Genomic DNA, 7,154 nt, shown 5'->3' with positions numbered 1-7,154 from the left:
ATCCAGGTGTGAGTGGGGACACCAGAATAGTTCTAAAATGAGCTGTGGTATTTTCTGTGACGAACTCGGGATAGGCATATCATACCGTCTTCCGAATGAATGCAGTTTTTCCCGGGTTAACATTTTTGCGATTGTAATACATTTACCTTGTAATACACTACATGTCCATAATACTTGCGGCAATATAGTTTTTTTTTGTCGTTTTTCAGTCAGAAGTGCCTCCTTCTCTCAGTGAATGCCTATGCAACTTCATCTTCATTAGTCAGACAATTTAAGAATGCTCTGCCAATGCTAGGTAGACTACCTGACATTACTTTAGTTTGGATCCAGAGACTACTATGGAAATGAATAGGCAGACGAATTAGCCAGAATAGAATCTACTTTGGAAATCTCCAATGAGGTTTCAGTTGCAATTCAACTGGGGACTATTAAAAGTATTATCTGCAGATAATAGAAGGCGAAACTTAGATACAAGTAGGGTGGCCAATTTAATGTGGCCCTCATTTAACGAAAAAAAAGAACTATGCAACTGATAACCCGTAAAAGAAGTGATATATCAAGATTGCTGGCAGTATTAACGGTGCACTAAACGCTAAGCAAACATGCAAATTGCCTTGGACACTCTTTTAACGTCGTAGCCGTAAGGATAGGGAAAAGAGGAAACAATGGTGTGGTCTTGTCAAAAGAGGGTCCTTCCGACTAGGCTGTTCGGCGAATTTTCGATTTTTTATAAAAAACTGTTGTTTTTTTACAAATTTGATTATTTTTTTTTATAAAATTTTCGATTTTTTGTGAAATTCGATTTTTATTTAAATCATGCTAGTAGCGGTTTTTGCTTATCCCTTTTTATTCAACATTTGTGGTCCGATTTTCTCGATTTTAAATAGTAATCTAAGTTGAACTATAGCGGATATATTCATGCAGAATATACAAATATTTTTCTTTTAGTTTCTTTGATATTTTCAGCTGGATTTTTAGTTATTGTTAGAGTGAGTAGAATTTTACACAACAACAATAATAATTATTAGCAACAATGTAATCCAACAACACCGACTACCATTTCTCGTACATGTTTTAACATGCACTTAAACAAAAAAGTAGGCGCTACCCTTTGCCTCCTAACAAGCCCCTTTTACTTTAGCAAATTCGTTTCATTGCAATGAACAACATACATCCATACCATACTAATGAATAACAACAAAAAAAAACAACATAATAAAAACAGCAAAAATAAGAGAGCAATGACATGTAGTAGAATTTAGTTGTTGTTTTTGTTGATTTGTTTTTATTTTCTTGTTTCTTACTTTGTTTTCATGCTTTTTTTATTTTGTATTTTAGTTGTTTTGTTTTTATACGAGTGTATAAAAGTAAAGGAGGAGGAAGAAGCAGAAGAAGAACAAACAAGAAATAACAGCAATTGTGAAAATATACTCTCTCTGTACTCTTATTGTAATTTGCGCATACAATAACAACAAACAAACAAACAATGTACCCCAATGAAAACATTAAAAGTGATGATGCCACATAAAGTAATTAAAAGCGATTTTAAGATTTATTGAGTGGTTATAAAAATATTGATGAAGTAATAGGTACTAATTTTAATTACCAAAACAAATTATCAATCATTATCAATATTGATAAGTCTAGTTAGTGATCCTTAGGGGGAAGATGAAATTATTTTGACATTGAATTTATGACTCGTCCATTGCCTCCTTCATAATAGTACTCAACAAACCTTTTATCTAGCTCTATGCAATACCTGTCTCTAAACAATCACCCCTATCGGCAATAACATGTGAAATTTTGTTCCCATGAAATGTTCATTTCCCTCGAAGGGAAAATTGCTATCGTGAAATTCCCCATGAACTTTCCATTCACAATAGTTGATTTTGTTCGTAACAGCTGTTTATTGTTTACAAAATTCCATCTAAAAATGTGGAATTTTTTCACGTGAACAAAGTTGATGAACGAAAAAAGGAAAAGGGAACATATTTCATGTGAAATATTGATTCGCGATAGGGGTGAATGTTTATATGTAACAAGTTTTAGGAATCCCAGATTTTGCATCAAGACCAGAGTATTTCATTAAGTGCTTCTCCTATCTTTAAATTTATATAAAACATAGTGTGTGTGAGATATCATCGAAATTGTTTATTCATTTGGAAGGTCTATCGATGGCATTATGTATGGAAAATAACATCGTGCAAATGTTCGCCGTGCTTTACTGGGTGTCGCGGATCCGAAATCAATTTTCCATAACTCTGGCGCATAAATCAGGCTGAATTTGAGTGATGGCATGGGTTTTGTTGGCTGTGAGGATCGGTATCGTTTGTGGCATATTCGCATAGTTCCCATCACCTCCATGCAATGTGGCGTGAGTTGTATGGAACGTGAAACCAGATGTCGTTGGTGTCCATATCATCCAATTCAGATCAAAAGCAGTTGGTAATCATCGATCTATAGCACTTGCCGTTGACGGGGATGGACTGGCCAGAGTCGTTCTCAAAGAAATATGAACCGATGACGCTGCCAGACAAAAATCCATACCAAACAGTGACTCTCCCTATTGGACTTAACCGCACCCGATAATGACAAGAGTAAACATTTCAACTTCACCACATGCGATTATGAACTTTGATTGCCGCAAATCTGTTCACATCTGCAGCTAATGTTCTATAATTCGTTTCCTTTCACCTCCTGATAAACAGAGGTTTTTATTCGAACCTTGATTAGTTCCGAATCTTTGCATGTTAGTAATACGTCTTCCGAACTTTCACAATTGATAGTGGCTATATTGAATGCTCGGAATATTGATTTGACTTCGTCAACAGTGAAGAGAATTACTGAAAAATTCAGGGAGATTGAATAAACACAAATGGCAGTCCAAAAACCATTAACATGTTAATATTAAAGCAGTGTGTTCAGAGAGTCCAGGAACATTAATTGAACGTCGTGTAGAAGAATTGCAAAATTTTGAAGAAGCTGAAGATCTGCGTATCCGTGTGCTTCTTACAAAGTTCAATTGACACAAGAACTGAAGCCTAAAGATCTAAGACAGTTAGTTGAATGGATCACTACTTATTTTTCGAGCAAAACTAAGACCCCTTTCACACCAGACAATTTAGTTCCGCAAGTCTCTTGTGTTTGCAGATGCCAGAGGTAATGTCGGGTTAAGGAGAAGAAAATTTTACATGCTGTTTTGTTTTTGGGCAAGAGACTTGCGCAACTAAATTGCCTAGTGTGAAAGGGGTCTAAAGGGTCTTCCAGAAGGGATCTCCGAACTTTGACAGTCATATTGCTGAAGCTACATATGTATGTCGAATTGGCAGTCATTTTTTCAGTTTGTTTTGCCAAACAACCATAGATGGATAGAGCATTCAACAAACAATGAATCCCGAAAAATTTACTGTTTGGTGTGGAATTTTGGCTGGCGGATTCAATGGTTCATATCTCTTTGAGAACGACGTTGCCCAGAACATCACCGTCAACTGCGAGCACTATAGGTCGATGATTAAAAAAATATTTTGGCCTGAATTGAATTATATGGACACCAAAGACATGTGGTTTCTGCACGAGCGATTTGAGGGCATGGTCATCTCACGTGGAGATGATGTGAACTGGTCACCGAGATCGTGAGATTTTGAAGCTTTATTTAAAGCATATTTTTCTTGTGGGGTTTTCTTAAGTCGCAGGTCTACGCGAATAAGCCACAAACCTTTCAGTGAGGCAAAGATACTGGATAACTGGTCGGATTACAAGTCCTCTGTGAACAAATTCAAGATCCTGCTAAGAAACGAAAAGCTCAAATCTTGCAGAACATTCTGTAGCATTGTGGAAGGATCCTGAGACGTGCCGCTTGCGTAAGATCTTGTTACCTTGGGCCGCTGTCCCATGTTACATCCAGACATCGAGTAACAGCTAGTGTACCAGCAGAAAAGAAACCTTATAGGTTTTGATGGACGCTCATTTCTTTGGCAGTGTCCCCCTATCTGAAGGGAACACTGCGTTACTCTCTGTTGAGCCCTCAGTTCTCATAAACCAGGACAGAATGAAATGGGCCTTGCGTAGTTTTCACCCATTTAAGGGTGCTGATGGTATCATTTCGGCGGATATATAATTCTGCTTAGCATGGCCATATATTTCGAAGTCCTGGGCCAAATGTACTGTTGCCCTCATCCCCAAGGGAGGGAAGGCTTCTCATACTAGACCGAAGGACTTTAGGCCTATTAGTCTATCGTCCTTCCTCTTGAATACCATTGAAAGAATAATTGATTTACATTTACGTTCATCGTTTGATCCAACCCGACTTTCTATATCTCAGCAGGCCTACATGAAGGGCAAATCTGTTGAGATGGTTTTACACTTGCTTGTGGGTTTTGTAGAAAAATCACTCGAGCACGAGGATTAATGCTTTGGTGGCCTTGCTGGATATTGAAGGTTAGGTTTATAGGCAGCAGCGAGGTGAAGAAGGAAGAGCAGCTCACGTGGGTCCAGGCCAATAGGTCCCTTTGTGTTGGAGGGGCCTCAGTCTATCATCTGCATCATTTGTAGTCTTCTGACCAATAGAGTCATTATTTGTTCCATGGAGACTGCAACTATTTTCAGATTAGCGAACCGGGGGACTCACCACTTTTGTGCAATCTTGTCATTAATCTAGTGTTCATGAATTTAGACTCCATGATGTGTTAAACTGTACCTTAAGCTGATGATGTTGCCCACAATCTTCACTTAGTACACTGGAGTACTGATAGTGGACTAGGTGTGAATCCTGATAAAACGGAGCTTGTGTTTTTTTCAATTATGCTGGAGGGCTCTTAGTAAATCCAACTACTGCGATATAATTGAGAGAATCCTGCGAATCTCTGCACTAATGATCATGGATGCGCAGCGCAGCTCTCCATATCGTGCTTTATTTGTTATGACTGATCTCAGGACCAAACAATTTGCACTAAATTAGGCGGTTAGACTGAGTATTGCGGGAGCATGGAGGTCTGGATGTACCGGTCATGCGTCTATTCTGGGATGTATATTAGGTTTATTGACATCGATTGCGGGCGGTTCACCTTCTTCTACCGACACGTTTGTTATCTATACAGACGACACCAAGTCTGTGATTGGGGTGGGTCAATATTCCTCGTTTTCAAAACGGGGATGCGTTTTAGGCTACATGCTCAATGTAGTGCAATTCAAGCTGAGGTTTCAGCCATCAAAAGGGCGGTAAACCTGCTATTAAATATCTCTCTGAAGGCTATTCGTCATCTAGACTGATACATGATTGCCGGATGCCCCTTAACGATATGGTGAGACATTCTAACCTGGAGTTATTCTGGGTACCGAGTCATTCTGGTGTACTCGGCAATAGTATCAATGCTTTATTCGTGCATCGGCATCGAACCTCTTACCGACATGTGAAGGACCTTTTGAGGACCTGAATATGATCCTTTAGAACATCATAATGGGACCAAATCATGGACCCTCATCGTGGGAAGAAATCATGGACATAAGGCCCTCAAAGCCAACATACCCCATGTCATCGGTCAAATACAGCCCGATTTCTGCGACAGAGTCATGGAAAATTGAACATGTCGTGTGCAGGATGATATCTCACAATGAAACTCCTTCTATTAATGATGCCATGTAATCATTACAATTATCTGGTATCTCTACATTACACCTATAAATTGCATGTTTGTACAAGCCAAATCATGTCTCACTAACAACTCTCTAAACATTTCTTCCATGCTCTCTGGTAAATTCATGCTGCTCTTTCAATTATTGTTTTTACTTCAATTCATTTGGTTTTGTTGGTTTATTTTCCTGTCTTTATTTTATGCTCAACCGGTGTAATAAAAACTTAAAAACATTCTTGTTTTTTTTTTCTTAAATGTTTTCTTGTATTGTTGGTGTTGCTGGTCTTTTTTATGTTGCTAGCAGTTGTTGCCAACATTTCTCACACTGTTGTTGTTGCATTCGCTTTTGTAACTTTTATTTATTCTCAATTTATGTGTGTTTTGTTTTCATTTCATTCCGTTGTATGTATCCTGTTGTCTGTTTTTCACTCCTTTTTTTCTCGCATGTTTTCTGTTTGTTTGTTTGGGTTTTTTATGTGTCTATGTTTCCGTTTATTTACGTTAGTGTGGCCTGGCCCCATATGTATGACTGGTGGTTTGCCATTTGGTCCCACTATCGAACTACACTACATGCTAACTTGTCTTTTCCGCCTTTGTCTGTTCTGTTTTATTTATTCTTTTGGATCGCTGGTTGCTGGCTGCCTGACTTGGCTGTTTCGGTCTACACAATTATCACAAGAGCAGCAGCAGCAGCAAGAAGAAAATCAACAATAAAGTGGAAATGTGATAAAAAAAAAGGCAGCAGCAACAACAAAAACAACATGACCTGTTCATATCCCAGCAGTTAAGCAAGTATTCAATATATCCCTCAGATCACTTGTCTGACTCCAATTTACATATTTTAAGTCATTTGTTATGTATGTATGTGATGTTTGTAGTGCAGAGAGAAGTCAATTGGTTACTTTATGCATCCCAGGTAATCTACAGTGAAGACAATTGCCACTTAAGTGGCTCTAAGTAATCTAGAGTGTAGTCACTTCAACGTAGTCTCCAAGAACTATTGGGTTTCTACATTTGAAATATGCAGCCAGCTAACGTACACTGCTGACACGCAAATGTGTCTCTATACTGAAATTGAAAAAGTTTCTCATGTTTAGTTGTGCTTTTTTTTCTTTTGCATATTTTTTTTTTGTTTCAAATGTTTCTGTTGTTATTCTATGTTGTTTTTGGAAAATAACAAGACAACATCCAGGTTTCATTCCTTAAGGCTAAAAATACAGCAATGAAAACAAAAATGTTCTAATATATTAACCGGAATTTAGGTGGAGATAAACAACGACCGAGGGTTGAGCCCTACATGTAAATGATCGAGATTTTTTTTTTTTTTAAATTTGACCTAAAAAGAAACTAGTTTGACAGGCTGACTGGTTTGACAGCCTGTTCTATGGGACTAGAATTATTTACTAATGTTTAATCAGGATAGAACCTCAAGTGTCGTAATTAAAATTGTGTTTTTTCCAGGTCCCAGTGTGAGCTATAAATATGATGTTATTAGAGTGATAATGATCTTTGGTTTGATAATTA

The sequence above is a fragment of the Calliphora vicina genome, chromosome 5 (genome assembly GCF_958450345.1).
Source record: "Calliphora vicina chromosome 5, idCalVici1.1, whole genome shotgun sequence".
Taxonomy (NCBI): domain Eukaryota; kingdom Metazoa; phylum Arthropoda; class Insecta; order Diptera; family Calliphoridae; genus Calliphora; species Calliphora vicina.
Note: the sequence above shows the minus strand (reverse complement) of the source record.